Below are 19,081 nucleotides of genomic sequence, written 5' to 3'. Positions count from 1 at the left end.
TATAATTGAACTAAGGAGAAGCTTGACTAATGAATATAAGAGCAGCAGCTCCACTGAACTTGGTTAATAGCATAGCAGGTTTGCACACTCTGGTTTTCTCCCCTACCTACTTGAAATGTAACAGAATATTCTAGCACATCTAATTCTTCAGAGGGACAATCTTCTGCTCTAGGTGAGTTTTTTAAAAATAGGATTATAAGAAGGGGAATCTATTTAATATCTGCTCACAAATGGCTGAAAGGAAAAAACCCAATACTTCCTTTTTCTTTCTCACTCTCTCTCTCTTTTTTAGATCCAGACTAAATTTTTAACACTACCGCACAATAACTTTTGTCATTATAGAGATATATTTCCCCTTCCTTTTCCTTTTCCTCTTCTACTTCTTCCTTCTCTTGTCCTTCTACAAGTTTGCAGGTATAAGGAATAATAGCATCTCTATATGTAAGCATGTACAGTTTACTATAAAAGTTTTAGTGGCGTTATTTGATTTGGGAACCCTAGCAATTTTCTCTAAGGGCAAGAGATAAGCTCTAACAGCTGTAAACAGAGGATGGACAGTGACAACATTCACATTGGTGCAATCCCTATGCGAGCTTTCTCTCAGCATGAAAGCTCCTGTTGTCATCTTCTTATTTTCTTCGATTACAGCATTTACCTGACTGCACACTGGCCAAGTGACCATGCAGAAGTCCATGTTCAGTAATTATTTTAAAGAGGAGAACAGAAAGAGTTAGTGATGGAAGCCTTTCCACTGTTGTGACTGTGAAATGGACAATGTCCACCATTGTGACTTGTTCCAAAATAAAATAAAATAAAACAAATTAAAATAAAATAAAATAATAAAATAAAATAAAATAAAATAAAATAAAATAAAATAAAATAAAATAAAATTAGAACAAGAACAAGAACAAGAACAAGAACAAGAACGAGAATAGCAGCAATAATAATCAGAAATATAAGTTGGCCCTTTGTTAATTCCAATGTTACCCTTCAAAAGAAAGAGAACAAAGCATGCCTCTTTCAAAAGGAGTAAAAACTCACATTCTCAGCTCTTAATTCTATCTGGCTTTATTTCTGGAACATTACTGGAATACTTATTTATCTTATTCCACTCTAAAATTTCTCCACCTTGGAGTTTCTCCACTTGATTTGAAGATACAAAGGAATATAGAATGCAAGAAGTATTCCAAAGACTTTTACAGCACATACACGTGAATTGGATAAATCTTGATATAATTACAAACACTTTTTAAATCAATATATAGATAATAAACATCTGTTCAGAAAAAAAAAAGCCTTCTTATTTTCCTGTTCATCTTTGGTCCCGCTTCCTTTAATTTTTTCTGTTATTTCCCATTGCTGATGTTATATTATTACTTTCTCGGTATTGTGCAAGAGAGAGAAAGACAGAGAGTCTTTCTTCAATCAGCCCAATATTGTCTGCACTGGATGGCAGCAACACTCCAAGGTTTCAAGAAAAATGCTTTCTAACCCTTGCTTGCCATTTGAATTTAGGAGTTTTTCCACACAAAGCATGCATAGTACCATTGAGTTATGGCCCTTTTTTTTAGCAAATTATACACTCCCAAAATTCTGAGCAAGGTGTCATGTTGGCTGGTGAATTCCAGAAACTGCAGTTCACACATTCAGAGTGTACTCATGTTGAGAAAGTCCACTAATAGTAGATATAGCTACATTTCAAAATGGGTTCAGATTCCAGATTTTTTTTTAAAAAAATCATTCAAGAATATGAAATTCTGTTCTGTTACTCAAATGTGAAGAGTATAATGTAGCTATAAATGAAATTCTGCTGCTTCTCTTGCATATTTTTGAAATATGAAATGAATTCTCTGTCTATATGTTAACAGTTTTCAGCAAGGGGGGAGGGGCATATGTGGATATCCCAGCAATGAAAGGTAATGTGAAAATCTACAATGGAGATCAACTTCTCAATGGTACCACTCCAGTTATTGAATTCTCAGCCCAGACAGTTCCATCAGTCACCTTTCAGGACCATGTGTATGCATTCAAAGCATGACTGTAATCTCAGAGACTGATATCATCTGGCTTTGTACTATTTGGACTTTTACTGGATTCACGTTTCTTTTATGGAAAGTACCATGGGAATTCTAATATTTATACAGTTTCAATAAATGAATTAAACGGGGCCAAATGAAAAGCAATTTCAATCAAATGAAAAGCAATCTGAAAATGCACTCCTGCTTTGGCAAGTAGCCAGGAGAAAGTACAGCCCATATTGTGGACGTTCCTAACAGCACAATCCCAGATTTACTTAGGTTCCATTTAATCCTAGAATATTTCTTGGTAATTAAGTATCAGAATGCAGCCTCAACCGAGACACTCATGGAATTAAAATAATTTTATAAAAGGATCACAGCCTTTGATAGACTCCTAAGACATTGATAGCAAGCAAGGGAGAAAGTGGTCTATAGCTATGTGTTCTCTACCTCACACAATAAATAGTCATTGACAGAATTTTGGATACTTCGTTGTGTCTAGAAAATGTGTCATTTCTACAGGGCATCTGTGAAATCTGTTGGAAGAGAAAGGGTTGATAATTTCTCCTTTTTTTTTAAGATGGAGAATTTCTGTAACAGTTTCTCAGGAAACTCCTCTTAACAGAGACAGAAACATCATTACTAAAAAGGCCCAGTGGGAGGTGTTCATTCCTGTGTCCTCTCTTGGGATTAACTAAGGGGGACTGCAGGTTGCTGGAGATAGGATTTTACAACAAAATGCAGTAGATTCACACACCCCTGGGGCACCGAATAAGTAAATAAATGCTTACTTATGCATCCATATTCCACCCTTGAGAAATATTCCAAATTCTTTTTTTCTTTGAAAGATAATTCTAAAGCATTTTCCCTTCAGACAGAATGAGAATTGTTGGGGTAGGGGGAAAACAGGAGAATTTATATGTCCAGCACTAGAATAAAGTATGTTAAATGGAAGCTGTGAAATACAGAACAGCATGAGTTTAAGTTTTCCCATTCCAGCACTGACTGTGGCAGAAGACACCTGCATTTGAGATACAAAATGTGATTTTGCCACATAGTGAAAGAAAGAAAGAAAGAAAGAAAATCTCATTATAGAGAAACTAATAAAGGTTCTAACACTCCCTTGTGGGGGGCTTAGCTCTAAGTAAGAACATGAAATCTGTCTGGGAGGAATAAGGCAGGAGACAGCTGTACCTTTTTTCAATTTCACACCTTCACTACCTGCCTATACCGGTTAAAATACAAGCCTGATGATCCCATGGCATTTGCTCTGACATGTGGCTGATGCCTGCAATGGCACAATGCCAGCACTTTCTTCTCAAAACTCCACTACTGTCGCACCTGGAGTATTTGCCAGGAAAATAATAGAGAAATCACCTTATAAGCTGTCACCTACATCAGACCAACTTGCCCATAAACTGCTGCAAGGAAGGAGCAGTCAGTCCATTACATTTTGAAAAGCCTTCTGCATGCAATATAGCTCATACTTAAGGGGGGGGGGGGGGGAAATAATGCTGGATTATTTGCAACTGTTCTGTTTTATCACCGCCACCATCATCACCAAGACCTTTATCCTGTTTGTTGTATTTTTAAATCAGTCCTTGTATTTATGGCATCTGTAGCATTTAGCACATTTATTGGGTTTAATCATGTGTCACAAGCTAAAGCCATATTTCACTGATTTTTGCCTCAAACAAATGTCATTAAACTGAAAGTGATGAATGTTCATTTTAATAGTTAAATGTAGACGCCATTGTTGGGGAGCTAAAATACTGCTTTTATGTATTTTTACTTTTCAACCTAGCCTACTGAATATAGTAGTTCAACATAATCTTACAGGGACACCACAGAACATATTATTACTAACAGATAGCATATAACATATAGACTGCTGAGCAAATATCTTGTTGTACAACTTAAATAAATTTTACAGAAGATAAATTAAAATCACCCCTTCAGTTCAAACTTTTATCAAGAGTCTCATTGTACAAATTGTAATTTACGGAAGGAAAACAATTTCATGCATTGTAAGACACCTTCTCTTTCCTTCTCTTTCTTAAATTTCTTCCTTTCTTCCTCCTCCGTCTCTCTCTCTCTCTTTCTCCTATGTTCTTTATTCATTCCATTATAATTTATTTCTGTTATGCTTTATTTCTGGAAAACATTTGGAATGTGTTCATGGATTGTATTGATGATAAGGGATTGCACCACCTCCTTGGGCAGGTTAAAAAAAAAAAGGCTTAGAATAAATTCTGCTATAAAATAAAAGTTCAAATCCCCATTTAGCCCCAAAGATCACTGGATGATTTGGGGTCCAGTCACTCTCTGAGCCCAGCCTACCTCATTTGATTATGTTATGAGGATAAAATTAGGGAAATCCAATATAAATCACCTTGAGCTCTCATAGAAAAGCATAAATTGATTTTTTAAAAAATCATTATTTGAATGCCTTGTTTGAAGATTATTCCTTTAGGGACTGAAAAATAAATTATAACCCTAGGTGGGAGCAAGGAAGGAGCAAATAATAATTGTGCATTGGGCCTAGGGAGGCACACTGAAATAATCATATTCCTGTTTCTGTTTCTGAAATATTACTAGGTGTATTTAACCACACTCCATGCAGGGCAATGGCAGCTCTGTCAAGCAGACCAGATCAAGAAATAGACTCCATGGAAGCCCCAAAACTACTTTCATTTAGATTGGCTATAGTAACAGTCTTGCAGGTCTGATTGTGCTTCCCTTCTTCCCTCTTTTATATCCATGTGAATTAGAGGGGTGTCTGAGCCATTTTTGTAATCCAACCCCAACCCAAGCAATGTTTTCTTTTTTGTTGCTTTGAAAAACCTCTTTAACAAAGAGATCTTCCCTCTCTTCATCAAGGTCATCCTTTTTCCTCTCTAGAGGCAGCACTTCAGCTGATGCAGAACACAACATTGCTGAAAGGAGTATGTGGCCATGCACACATTACACCTCTCCTGAAGCAATTTCATAGGCTGCCAGTTAGTTACTTCTCAGAGGTTTTCTTTTAACCTATGCAGCCCTAAAGAAGTTTGATCAGGATAGATGACCAACTATCTTTACTATTACAAGGCTGTGTGTGCTGAGAGGGGTGATAGCAGAGGCATTTGCAGGATCTCATTCATCCATTGTGACACTCATTCCACACCTTTCATAGGTGTGTGTCATGTCACAACAAGCATACAAAAGGGCCAGGGCTTACAGGTGATGGAATGACAATGCTTTCATTATCTGCCTCTTCCCTCCTCCCCACAGCAGATGGCTCTAAATGGCAGGCCCCCTTCATTAGTTTTCTTCAAATGGAAGCCAGACAGCCATTTCCCTGGGATATTTTAATTTGGATTCTTGCATAGAACAGGAGGTTGTACTTGGTGACCTCAATAGTCCCTTACAACTTTATTATTCTATGATTGACAGAATGTTATCTTATAGTTACTAACAGGAGGGGATTTTTCTGTAGAAGCACCTACATTCTGGAATGTTCTCTCCCTTAAAATTTGTGAGACCCCTGTTGAAGATCTTTCTCTTCACCTAAATCTTTCCTAAATGAATGTTGGATGAGCGATTTTATTTGGTTTGCCTTTTTAATAAATATAATTTAATAATTGAATTCATTACTGAATTTCAATAATCAATCTTTATTGTAAACTAGCTGGAGATGTGATACTATAGAAAGTGGTATAGAAATATTTTAAATAAGTGTTGATGAAGACTATTCAGAGTAAATCTTTCTTTATTCCCACTACCCTAACATCCCGTCTCCCAACTTACTTACTTAGCTTCTAGGACAAATTGTAGCACTGCAACTCCCTTTATTGGATGGATGTAGATTTGGATCCTCTCCAGTTTGAAAGTAAACCTGATTAGGAAGAGAAATAACCCAGCTCACTTTATTAAATGATTTACATACAAAACTAACAAGCAGAAATTCTCTCAACTGATGAAATTATTACTAATTAAGATGCATCATATTCTTTGGATGTGTGGCATCTTTGGGATACTGTTTTATGGTGATTCTAGTCCTATCTAGCTGAACATTCTCAAAATAAGGCTGAAGGATGACCACTGCTTAATCTTATGACTGCTACCATATGGAATTCCTTGTGGCTCTATTTTTTCCCTTATACTCTTTAATATCTTCAGGAAACCACTTTAGACATTACAGTTGCACTTCAGTAGTCAGCTTGGACTACTCAGTCCTGTTCTCTTTTTTAATTACTAAGGAATTGTGAAAGTTTTGAACTCAGTGAAATATGTGAAGCAGAAAGGTAAAGCTTAATGCAGACATAGTGGAATTCTTCTGATCAGTAGCCAATCCAGGAATAGGGATTTAGTCTGTTCTTGATTTTAATGCCATTTTCCTTGTAATCTGTAATTAAAATTTAGATAAGCTTTTTGGGATGGGTTGTTCCATCATTATTCAATGAAACGTTTAATAGTTTGGTACCAGTTCAACATATATTTGAATGAGTTCCTGAGCGTTCCTCTGTATAATACATAGATAATATTAGTTCAGTTTTAATTAAGCAGTAGAAATTTATTATATGAAAAGGTTAACACTCCACAGTTAAAATTGTGTAGAAATTCTAAAATAACTGGTAAAAGGCCCAAGTTACCATACTTGTAATGACAGCTCATGTATGTGGTTCGAAAAAGAGACTGGACAGGTTCATAGAGAATCGTGCTATCCATGGCAATTTATGCCTGTTTATCGTCTTCTGAATTATAGGCAGTATGCTTTAAATCTGGTGGCTTGGAAGCAACAATGGAAGGAAGCTATTCTCCTCCACCCAGACTTATGAACTTCCCAATTCATTCAGCTGGCCACTGAAAGTGCTGGACTAGATAGGCCTATGACACTTCTTATGTTTTATTTCCAGGGGATCTAGCAGTTTAGCCTAGTTTCAGTAAGCAAGTATTCTTCCAAACAGCATCTCTTAACTAAATCCTATCATAAACTATAAACTTGTACTGATTCCTTGGATTGGAGACTTAATTATTCATTTCTGGACACCAATAGCTTAAAGGAAGAATATTGAAAATGCAACATACAACTCTACTGACAATCTAATTCACAGCTATTAGTACAAACTTTCCAAAGAGGTGTGAGAATAGCTTTAGGCAGTAGAATATGTGTTCACTGAAAAATATATAGAGTGGTACTTATCTGGGAAATTACATTTAGATGGAATGCCTAAACAACTGATCTAGCTGTACATCTTCTAAATAAAGCAATGGAAGGCTATGTCATTTGCTAGAGCACATGCATCCTGGCATAGTATTTCCTCTGTAATCAGAGGAGGGAGAGAAAGATGGATTGTGAGAACAAAAAGCAGGAACTGGAATGATGATAGTCCTGAGAATATTGATCCAAAAAATTAGAGGCACACTTGTTATTGTGAAAAAAAGAATGTAAAGGAGGCAAACAGGGGAATCCTAATACATTCACTGACCTTAGTGGCCAGTAGACTGGGAAGATCTGTAATATGGTGATGCATATCAGAGTGGATCTCCCTACAAGTGGTAATAATCATTTACTACAAACAAACTGATCTAAGAGGTATGGAAAAAGCAAGAGAACAAAGATATAGACCAAAATATACATAACAAAATTCCTAAGTACAATTCTGGTACTTTACATTCTATAAAATGTTTCGCTCTCATCAGCTTGGTAGCCAATCCAATGCATTTTCATTCTGAAGTAAATCACTTTAGATGTATTTATTCACAAGTAATTTTATATAGAACTACCATCTTAAAATACTATGAAGCTTATGTATGAATAGACCTTCCTGGATATGTAATTTATAACTACCAGATACATTATATTTAGGGAAGCCATACAGAAAGAATGAAAGCTAAGAATTTTTAAAAATTCAATATGCACACATGCAGTCACAAAATTTCTAAATTTTAATTTATCAAAGAATTAACAAGAATTAGGAAGCTGGGTGCTCTAGGTCAATCAACAAACACTGTTTTAACTATTATTTTTAAATTGTATGTTATTAAGGCAGATTGATCAGATGCAAATGAAGACTAAATTTCTACAGCTTTGAGTAGAAACAAAATTTCAGGTGTAATTTATTCTGTGTACCATGCCTGCAAAAGTCCTCTCTTTCCAGATTATATGGCCTAAGAGTTTCAACAGCCGTTAGTCTGCCATCATCTTTTTGGCAGTTAAATTATTTTTGAAACAATAGAGATTATACAGTTTGAGTAGCTAGTTCCTTACTTTCAGTATGGGGTCAGATAAAAAGAAGTAGATAAGAAATTATATTGGCTTTTACTATCACACTTCCAAAATGATATGAGAAGATGCACTTAGGAATACAGACGGTAGCTATATAAGGATATCCTCTGTTCTTTGTGACATAGACAGAAGGTTATGAACAGTAAAATTAGAGACCAGAATAATACTGGACATACTGAATGTATGGCATAAATTAAAAATTGGAAGGAATTGAGAAAACAGTGATAAGGAAATTGAAGGTAATGAGCACTGGTGGTGCTGAGAGAATAAACTGTTCTATGGGGAACAGACAAATAAGAGAGAGCGAAAAATGAAAATATGACATAATAGAAGCATTCAGAGATATTAAAAGACATCATGTTAAAACTGTGTAGCATACTTAACAGGCACATATAAATATAGCTCTTCATGTGACCTATGTTGAACATTCCAATGTGACAGGCATGATTACTGCCAGGTGCTGCTTCTTCAGCGAACAGGAGCTACTTATTCCCCTTCCTTTTCTAGAATTTATTCATGAATCCAGTTGGCCAATTTCATATAACTTTTAAAGACTGGTCCAGTCTGACAAGCATTTATTTGTTTTTGAACATGTAAAGGAATCTGCAGATCAAGACATGAATTGTATCCAATGGACAAAGCAATGTGTTCTACAGTAATATCTATCACCAAGCTTTCCTCCTGAGCTGGTCCATCAGCAGACTAATTAGTTAGAGCTGTAAACTGGGGCAGTAATTGAAACAATGCATCAACATGTATCTGATAATAACAAACACTTCTAGTTAATGGAAACAAGAGCTTATCTTATGTATTCTGAGTAACTAATGCAATAGCAATCGAGAATGATAACCTGTTAGCTAGTTAATTACAAAGCTCAGATCTACTGTTCTTACAAACAGAGCTTCCTCCTCTTCAAAATTTTACAATTCTTTAACATACCTCAGATATCTCACATCTGATTACTATTTCATACTTCTTTTTTTGTGTTTTGCATATCACAAAAAGGAATAGTGCAAATATCATGCATGTATGTGTGTCTGTGTGGGTGTGTGAAAGAAATGTGAGTTGTAATCTGAACTCTTGGAGGACATTAAGTTCACGAAGGTTATTTCAAGCATAAATGTGGATATAATAATAAACATTAACTGTTTTGATTACCTCATTATAATTCAGTGAGCAGCTGGATAGGAAGGATACAAGTCCCTATCTCTTTATTACTGCTTTCACAGTTTCCTACTTGCCAAGTAGGACTTGAGTTTATAATTTAAAATATTTGGGGGTTGAAACCAAGTATGGAGGATCTCTAAATACTACTTTTATTTTATTGGTTCTTTTTTAGACAAAAGGCCCTGCTTAACCTGAGTAACATTATACAACCCAATGACATGGGAAAAGGTTCACTGTGTGTAACTTTACCATAAACTATCACCAATAGACCACTACTTCTATAATTAGGTCTATGGCTGGACAGACAGCAGTAATTCATGATGAAAGAGTTTGTGAACTGGCCGCATCCCCTGCTTTGCTTCTAAAAAACTTTCTGCTAGTTGTTCAAGATACTGATCTCAGAGTAATTCCTCAGAATTTAATGGTATTTTTATTTGAGTCAGCAATCATAAGACACAAGTAATTTTTAAAAATATTTTCATTCCACTCTTTAACTTAAAAAGTTCATAGAGCAGTCTAAGAGACATCACACCAAAGTGAAAAGAGCATGAAGGGAAAAGAAAGAAGCAAACCAAAGACCAAGTTAAATGCTAAATCCTACATTATGATGGCTTGGGTACAGAGAAAGGAGGAGCCTGAGGGAGCAGGCCTTTCAGTAGAACTGCTGGAATGACCTTGATTCCTGTCTTATTTCAGCAATACTCCCTGTACTCAGCTCAGACATAAATCAACCTTTTAAGCATTTAAATCTACTTTCCCATAACATACTTGAAGAGTTGGGTTTGTGGCTTGTTTTTTTTTTTTCCCCCCCTTTTTGGCAAGAGATTCTTATACAAAAAGAAATGTATACATTAAAACTGCTCTTCTTAGGAGTTCATGCTGAAAAATTAGGTTGTCCAGAATGACACATCAGCCTGGTTCACATAATATACTGCATCATAATGTGTTTTGTTAGGCTTGGGCTTAGTGTGTTATCTCTGCCTTTCTTTGGAGAAATGATCAAGTCATTCTGTAGAAATGAATTGTTTTTCTGTAGATTTTCAAATGCTCCTAGTGTTTGAATTTCCCCATTTTTTAAAAAATCACCATAGTCATAAGGTTAGGGATTTCTGGGAATAGAATTTTGCCTTATCCTGAAATGTAATAGATGTAAAACAGCCAATTTTGAACAGCTGAGGAAAAAAAAAAAATTGTCAGTGTGGATGCAAATAATAATTCTCTCCCACATTCTCTCCCATATTTAAAAATTATTTGAGGCACATCAGGAGCCATCCACAGAGAATAGGCTTGTTCCAAGCAACATTTTAAAAGCTCAGATATCATTCTGAAAAGAGAGAGAGAAATAAGAGAGAGAGAAATTTGAATCTGAATTTGTATACATACTTCTAGTTAAAAAACAAAAAAGCCTAATAGAGTAATAATGTGTATATCACATATCTGTTCTTAGAATAAGGTAACAATTATTCTTAGATTGTCCTACATATTTTTCCCTTTCTCTACTTTAGATATCAAATTACAATTTTTTAATAGCTAGCTGAATCCCAGAGGAAAGATAATAATGTAATAGCAATTGTTTCCTGGTATAATTCTGGATAAGTTAGTTTTCAGTTTTTGTTTACTGATTCTACTAATTCAAGTAAGATGTCTAGTCTAGTGTTTCTCAACCTTGGCAACTTGAAGATGTGTGGACTTCAACTCCCAGATTTCCCCAGCCAACATGCTAGCTGGGGAATTCTGGGAATCGAAGTCCACACATCTTCAAGCTGCCAAGGTTGAGAAACACTGGTCTAGTCCTTCCAATGGAAGTTTTTCCAAATATTTAGAATTCTCTTCAAATGGCACATTTACTTATGAAAAGGAAAACATGTAATGTAAGACAGACAGCCCTACATATTTCTCTCTTTCTCTACATGAGATATCAAACTACTGTATAATTTTGAAACAGCTAGTCAAGTCCCAGAGGAAAGATAATAATGCAATAGTAAGTAGGTCTGTGGAAACTAGTGTTTCAAACCATTTCAAGTGTGAAATTCCACAAATCCTCCCATTTTGAATGTGATACTACTGTTTCTAGCATAAGATGGGTCATTTTAAGATTTTAGAAATGCTTGAAATAGCAATTTCACATTTGAAAGGTGTTATTTAATGGCATTTCACACTTGTGATAGTTCAGAATGAAATGTTTTGCACATCCCCAACAGTAGTAAAATGAGAATTCTCTTGTTAACAATGCAATCTTATTTTTCTCTATTTAGTAAATTCAATTGTGTTGAATGAATATTATAATCCAGGTGAATTGAAGACTACACATAAGCTATTCAAACAGATATAGAACGAATGCTTTTATAAAAATAACAAAGCAAAGAAAGATAGTAACAGTGATTTTGAGATAGCCACACCTGATGAAACAATACTGAAAAATTAAACAGAGGTCCTGTACTGGTTCTCTTTCAACCCAGCCTACCTCACAAAATTGATGAAAGGAGAAAAATAGGGGAAAAAATCACACTTGAGAAAGGAGAATTATAAATGTAATAAATTTACAAGGGAAAAGGTCTCGTCCTCATGCTTCTAGATTACAAAATACAGTGTCTTTGGAGTTACGCTTGACTCCGATTCTCTCAGGATTTAGAATATCTGTAAAGACCCTTCCCTTTCCCCAGGCTTTAAATTATTAATCGCTTTTTTACCTATTTTGGGATTAATTTTGATCTACACTTTTAACTTTTTATATTCTGTTTTTCTTTTTAAATTTTCTCAGCCAACTTGAGTACTCACTAGAACAGAAAAGAAAAAGAACTTGGAGAAAGGCAAAACTGGTGAAAACTTATGTGATTTTACAGTTTATTCAAGCAGGAAATAAGGATTCAAACTAAATATCCAGGTTGTCTAGATCTATATATAGCAAGCTTCTGAATAAATGAATACATTATACAATATATGCATAGTACAATCAGATTCTGCAAAAATGTCTAAAAAGAGTCTAGAAAGGCACAGTTTCTGTGTAAAGAGTACTCATCTGCTGTTTGTTGTTGTTCAGTCGTTAAGTCGTATCTGACTCTTAGCTTCAATGATTTCATTTTCATTTCGTTATTAGTTGAGATATTTTCTTTGTTATTATGAAATAGGATTGTTTGCCTTTTAGAAGTTAATTACAAATAATCATTTATTTACTTAACAAATTTACATGGCTGCTCAACTCACACATCGTGACTCTGGGCAGCTTACAAAGTAAAACATTGTTTCATACATACATAAAGAGAACGAGAAGTAGTAAACATTCAGGTTCCACCACTAAAGATAAAAACTCATTTTACCTAATTGCAGATCAGCTTTAAACATGGTGAGTTCAAAAGTTCAGCTTCAACATTAGTGAGTTTATGGATTGAGCATAAGATCCCTTTCCCTTAAAAAAAATAAATAAATAAATAAATAAAAGGATATGGCAGAAATACAATACTAATAAAGAGGATATTTTCATACAATAATATATGCAAGATAAAACTCTGGTAAATGACTCACTGAATCACCTCTTTTTTACTTGTTTAACAATTCACACAACTAATCTAAAAACAATTCACACAACTAATCTAAAAACTTTTGCTGTGTCTTTCTGGATAAAACAGGTGCAATCTCATGGCTAGAAGAAATACTAATGAAAAAACAAAATCTCCATCTTTTTCCTATGTTATTTATTTATTTATTTATTCATGTGGAAGACTTATGCAGCTGCCCATCTTATATACCATAAACCAGGGCGGTTCACAGAACAACAATCTCTATCTATCTACTTACACACATAACCTCACTCAGTTTTGGATTAGACAATAGATCAGTTCAAGTCATTCTCTCCCCTACTCCCATCCCACTTTATGTATTACAGTCACATTGACAAGACAATGAAGATGTGTCTGTTGATTCTACTTCTCCTTGATGTGTCCTTGTTTGGATTCACTGTTTTCTATGCACAGGGAATATAAACTTCTGCAACGAGCAACTTTCAGTATTCCTCACACAGTTTAAAACCTGAACATTTATGTTTTCAGTATACTGGTGGTGCTGAGGATAGACATCACATTGCAATGAAGAGGACAGGGCTAGTGCCCTTGACCCAGCTATGTTGTTCCTTAGAGGGAGGAATAGAATGATTTAGAATGAAGAATTGCAGTAATACTTCATTCTTATATCAGACATGGATTCATAAGTTTTTAATAAGAAATTATTCCCTGCTGAAATTGCATTTTAATCTCTAGAAATCTGTCTTCATAACAGAATTTGATATCTATTACTGTCAATCCAACATGAAGTAAGGATTGTAAACAGTATTAAAGCACTGTTGCAAAATTAAAATTAAATATCTGAATTTAACAGAATAAAAATATCTGTCTGGATCCTGGCTAAGCTAGTTGCACTGGAACCACAGGAGCAAATCTCATATCTATCCTAATGGCTTTTGCTATGTATATAGAATTTGTGAACCTAGGATTGATCCCATTAATTTTGTAGCCCAATGTTAATGTAGTCAATTTCCTCCCCTTTAAAACTGGGGTATATTATCAGAAGGGAGAAGAAGAATTGCAAAAGAACTCTCTGGGCAAAAAGTCTCTCCACCCTCTTGGTACAGCAGAGCTTTGGAAGTTGCAGCTCTTCTCATACCACTTGAACTTGTTTTGTCCAGGCTGCAATCCCATGAAGTACAATCACTTTTAAATATCATTTGTTTCAGTGAGTTAAGCACACCTCTAATGACCCAGTTGAAATGTCTGGGAGTTGGAAAATAGTCAAGCTGGTTGATAGTTCTGACATGTAGCAGTCATGAAAAGCAATATCTATCTATCATCTATCTATCTACTTAAAGCATTTACATAGCCACCCATCTTATATCAAACTCTGGGTAGCTCCCAGCCAACAGTTAAAACAGCATCATTATAGAATTAATATATACCTATATCCATTAAAACCACAAATAGTAAACACCTATTTACTATTAAATAGTATTAAACCACTATTAAAACCTCTCATCGATCTCACCCTATCCCAGCGCTTGGGGGAAAAGCCAGGTCCTAAGTGTGTTTCAGAAGAATAGGTTGAAAAAGGTCTGCCAAACCTCAGGGGGGAGGGTGTTCCATAGGGCAGTGGCTGCCACAGAAAAAACATGCTTCCTAGACCCCATAAGATGGCAGTGTTTAAGGGAAAGGACTAGGAGTGTGCCCACCCTATCTAATCTGGTAGGATGAGTAGTTGTCCATAGGGAAAGACAGTCCCGCAGATATGTGTATTACCAATAAAGACAATTTTTCAACCTGTTCTTTGACAAATATAAGCCACGTTTCTCGGCTATTTTTACAATTCTTTTTATTTATGAGTACAACTCATAAATAGGTTTCAAAATGGAAGCAAGTAACTGAAATTATTACTTCTACAGGACCTGGTCAAACTTTTCATATATTGTACTCTTGATTACCTGAGATAGATAGTCTACTACAATTCTGTAAACCGTAAGCTTTCACCATTCAAAGAAATCAGATGAAAATCATTCTGCCTCTTGCCTTCTATGGTTAATCATTTTCTAGAATGAAGCATGTAAAAGGATTCAGTGCTGAAAATATCCTTTAGATCTTCTGGGTAAGTCAAAACTCTTGCCAGACATTTGACATAAGGCTCTGTTTACTAAAATCTCTTCTGCTAGAACCAATAAATGATTAACAAGGAACTTCCTGAGTCACTTTCCAGATGTTTGCAGAGACATCCTTGTACTACAGTGACAAATGGAGCAGAATTAAATGAATGGTAAGGGATTTGGCACTAACATAGCACTGCACAGCCTGGCAGGATTCTGCCATTCAGTAGAATGCCCCCAAGGCAAAATAATCTGGGCAACCACACAGCACAAAGGTTAAACATACATTTATTTATATATGTAGCAGTGCTGCCCCAGCTGGTGCTCATTAGATTTCAAGAGCAAAACTCCCATTTTTGGAAATGGGCAGTAATGGTAACAAATGCTTAATTAGATTGCAGAAAGGTAGCAGTTTGATCATTATTAGGCTATCTAACAGCCCTTATGCTTCATTGTTTTTTTATTGGCTAATGAATTTTGCAATACTTGTTAAATCACATCTCTATAAGCTACGGTGTGTTAGGTTCTTAATAACAACCCCAAAAACGATTGTTTTGAGGAAAGTGTACACTTGAATAAAAATACGATTCAGCAGATAAAGCTCAAAATAACATTCAGCTTATTCATTCAAAGCTTTTCATGGCAGTTGTTCCTGTTCCCTACTTTGAAGTTTCCAAACTGGACATATGATTCACAGTCCATCAGAGGATCCTCCTGGGTTATTTTCATTGAATGAATGGGAATTAGAAAAGAGTAGAGAAGGGTAGATCTGTGATCCATGTGTTTTTCTCATGTATTGAATCAGAAGTCTCTTTCATCTGAGGCCTATGTTAATCTGTGATTTCCAAAATATCTGCTCAAGTGAGCACTATACTCACATACACTTAATATTCTATTAGTAAATGCATTTTCTTTTAAAGGATATTTTAAAAGGATATTTTCTTCCCTTATTCATATTTTTAAATTATTTTAATTTTTTTAACTAAAACCTACACCCAAACATTCATTAGACTGGAAATGGTAAATCCCACTTTGAACACTGTGTCTAGGTTAGGGTACTATAGTTTAAGAAGAAATCAGAGTAGCTGGAACAGGTTTAAAGAAGGGCAATGAGGATGATATAAGGACTAGAACTAAGTCCCATAAAAAGAGTTTGAAGAAATTTTTCTTACTGTTAAGAAGAGAAGGTTATGAGGAATACATAAGCATTCTTCAAATATCGGAACGGATATGATACAGAAGAGCTGATCTCTATCATTCTACACAAGATATGAAATAATGGATTTAAATTAGGTAGATTCCAACTGAAGGAGGGGGAAACTCCCTAATAGTAAGAGAAGTCACTCAGAAAGTTAGTAGCATTGCCCTTCAGTGGACAGGTTCAAGAAGAAAGGGGAAGGGGAAGGGGAAGGGGAAGGGGAAGGGGAAGGGGAAGGGGAAGGGGAAGGGGAAGGGGAAGGGGAAGGGGAGGAAGGAAGGAAGGAAGAAAGGAAGAAAGAAAGAAAGAAAGAAAGAAAGAAAGAAAGAAAGAAAGAAAGAAAGAAAGAAAGAAAGAGACAGACAGTCAGACAGACAGACATTTGTTTTTGATGCTTGAATGTGGATTCGTGCACTGAGCAGGGCATTAGACTCAATAGCCTTAATAATTCCATACTGGAATTTCTTTATTTTTATCCACTTCCATTGGAAGGTCAACTCTCTTTAATCCATGTCAAATTCCTTGATTTGAGCACTGCTGTCTTTAAACACAGCACCTATATCATAGTTTCAAAATTTCATTATTTCATGAATATACTTCCTTGGAAATCTTTGTCTGATATTTTTGTACTCTACTTTAACAATTTAAGTATGATCACTTTTGTTTTTCGCTTCAAAAATATTTTAAAATGCAAATGCACCATTCACAATTGTCTCACAATGTCTCCCCCCCCCCCAAATTTTGAAACCACAAAGTTCTTAAAATATATATTTTAAATAGACTCCTTCTGCTGACTTTCTGCTTAGTCTCTCCATCTGGCATGTGCTGAAGCCAAGCAGGTAGTTCTATGTGCAACCATTTAGACAAAGTGAAATTTTAAAATTAAACTTATAGTTCTGTACTATAAGGCTGTAGCAAACTCTTTGAAAAAGTTTAGAACACTTATTTTTTTGTTTGTTTTGCTTGATTAGTTCTTGATTAGACATGGAGTCCTCAGAAGTGATGAGGTATCACTTCACTGGGATCTTCAAATATTGTTTTCTTTAAAAAGAGTGTCAAAAATCTTGCTTTGAAAATATGGCAATGATAGGATTTAAATTCCAAAATTTAGGCAAAATTATTCATTGCACATTTTCACACCAGTATAAGTGTTTCTGAATATTTTGATTTTGTAGTCCTCATTGTGACCACAATTGGGACTGACAACTCAGTCATTAAATGAAGCAATCATTAAGTGAAAAATGACCTGACCATGACTGTGTGTAATGGTACGTGGGGATTACCTTGGGAGATGGGGCCCAGAGATGCTGCCTAGGAAATGGTCAGATAAGAAACAGCATAGTCGACAGTGGGATAGCAGTCAGGGCAAGAGGCTCAGAAGAGACCGTCCCTAAATCCTTGGGGTATACAGAAGACAGGGAGAGAATTGTACTTTCAGACTTGCAAGATTCTGTTAATGTAGCCTTACAATAAAGTAGAATTAGCTCATCTGGTCATGTTTCTGGTCTGGTCTACCTGGTAAGGCTAACATCAATCTTGCAAATCTCTTATTCTCTTCCAAAGAGAAGAATTTCAGGAATGGCCTCTGATCCTCAAGGAACTCCACTATCCACCAAGCATCTGGCAGCAGTGTTGTTGCAACACCAGCAGCAAGTGGATGCAGAGATGACCAGTTTTCAGAATGCCATGATACGACTAACACAACAGCTGGGACAGAATTTGCCTCAACCCATGACAACACAGAACTCCTGCATTCCCATGAAAGCTTCCAGAGAAGTTCGGAGGGGACCAGGATCAATTCTGGACATTCACTACTCAATGTAAATGTTTATGGCAGACAGCCCAGTGGAATTTCCCACTGATCACACCAAAGTGATTTTTATGCTGAGTTTGCTGAAGGAAGCAGCAGCTAAGTGGGCAATACAGTTCGCTGAGGGGAACAATCCAGTTCTGGACAACTATCAGGACGTCATGAGTAAACTCAAAGGCTACTTTGGGGATCTCATACAAAGAATCACTGCTAGTCAAGAAAGCCAGAAGCCCAAGCAGGGACAGAGGAGAGTAAGATCATATATTTTGGACTTTAAATTACTTGCTGGAGATGTAGGGTAGAATGACTTAGCTCAACTGACCAGTTCAGAGGAGGGCAGGCCAAGGACCTAAAAGATGAGCTGGTGAAGAATGGGACCTCAAATACCCTGGAAAAGCTGTATCAGCATTGTGTAATAATAGACACCTGACTAGAAAAATTAAGGCAGGAAGGAAAAGGACCTACCACTCCTACCAATGGCCTCCTCAAAATCCAGTGTGGGACAACCCATGCAAATCGGAGCAGCCAAGAGATCCTTGTCATCAGGAGAGAAGCAAAAAAGAAGGGACCAGGGACTGTGCTTATTGTGGGGCTCCTGGACACATAGCCAGATCATGCCTGGTAAAAGCACCAGCGTCTTGTTATGTCTGCTGCATAACAAGATGCAGAACTTGTAAATCAACAAAGACATAGCCAGCAAGTGCCCAGCTTGCTTCGAAGCAACACACCAAGGAAACTTCACTGGCCCCCATCCCAGGAGCTCTGAAGTGGGGCCCTCCACCATTTGAGTCAGCCGACAGCAGGCAAGTATACTTAATTACTTCTGTTATTGTTACTTTAGATTCTAGGCAGAAGGTGGAACTTTCTGCTCTTGTAGACTCTAATTTCATTGATATAGAAACAGTACAGAATTTAAAGTTACCTACTGAAGCCCTAGAAAGTCCAATGATAGTTGAGATGATTGATGGACAGCCACTAAGAGCAGGGCGGATTCTGC

General features: G+C 36.1%; 1 protein-coding gene across 8 annotated transcripts in view; it reads right to left on the bottom strand.

The window, feature by feature from the left end:
• The window catches only part of EPHA4 (EPH receptor A4), a 389,379-nt gene that overhangs the window by 245,275 nt on the left and 125,023 nt on the right, over nt 1-19,081 (bottom strand). For 2 of the 8 annotated variants that reach the window (XR_015794499.1, XR_015794500.1), the window contains exon 3: nt 5,812-5,895. The exons of the other annotated variants lie outside the window; for them this stretch is intronic. The gene's annotated coding sequence lies outside the window, so the exon portion shown is untranslated. The remainder of the gene's footprint in view (nt 1-5,811; nt 5,896-19,081) is intronic. 8 annotated transcript variants of the gene reach the window in all.

The sequence above is a fragment of the Python bivittatus genome, unplaced genomic scaffold (assembly GCF_059951505.1).
Source record: "Python bivittatus isolate LINGU-HERP-01145 unplaced genomic scaffold, Pbiv_v1 ctg000980_np1212, whole genome shotgun sequence".
Classification (NCBI taxonomy): Eukaryota; Metazoa; Chordata; class Lepidosauria; order Squamata; family Pythonidae; genus Python; species Python bivittatus.
This window is presented reverse-complemented; position numbering and strand designations above follow the sequence as displayed.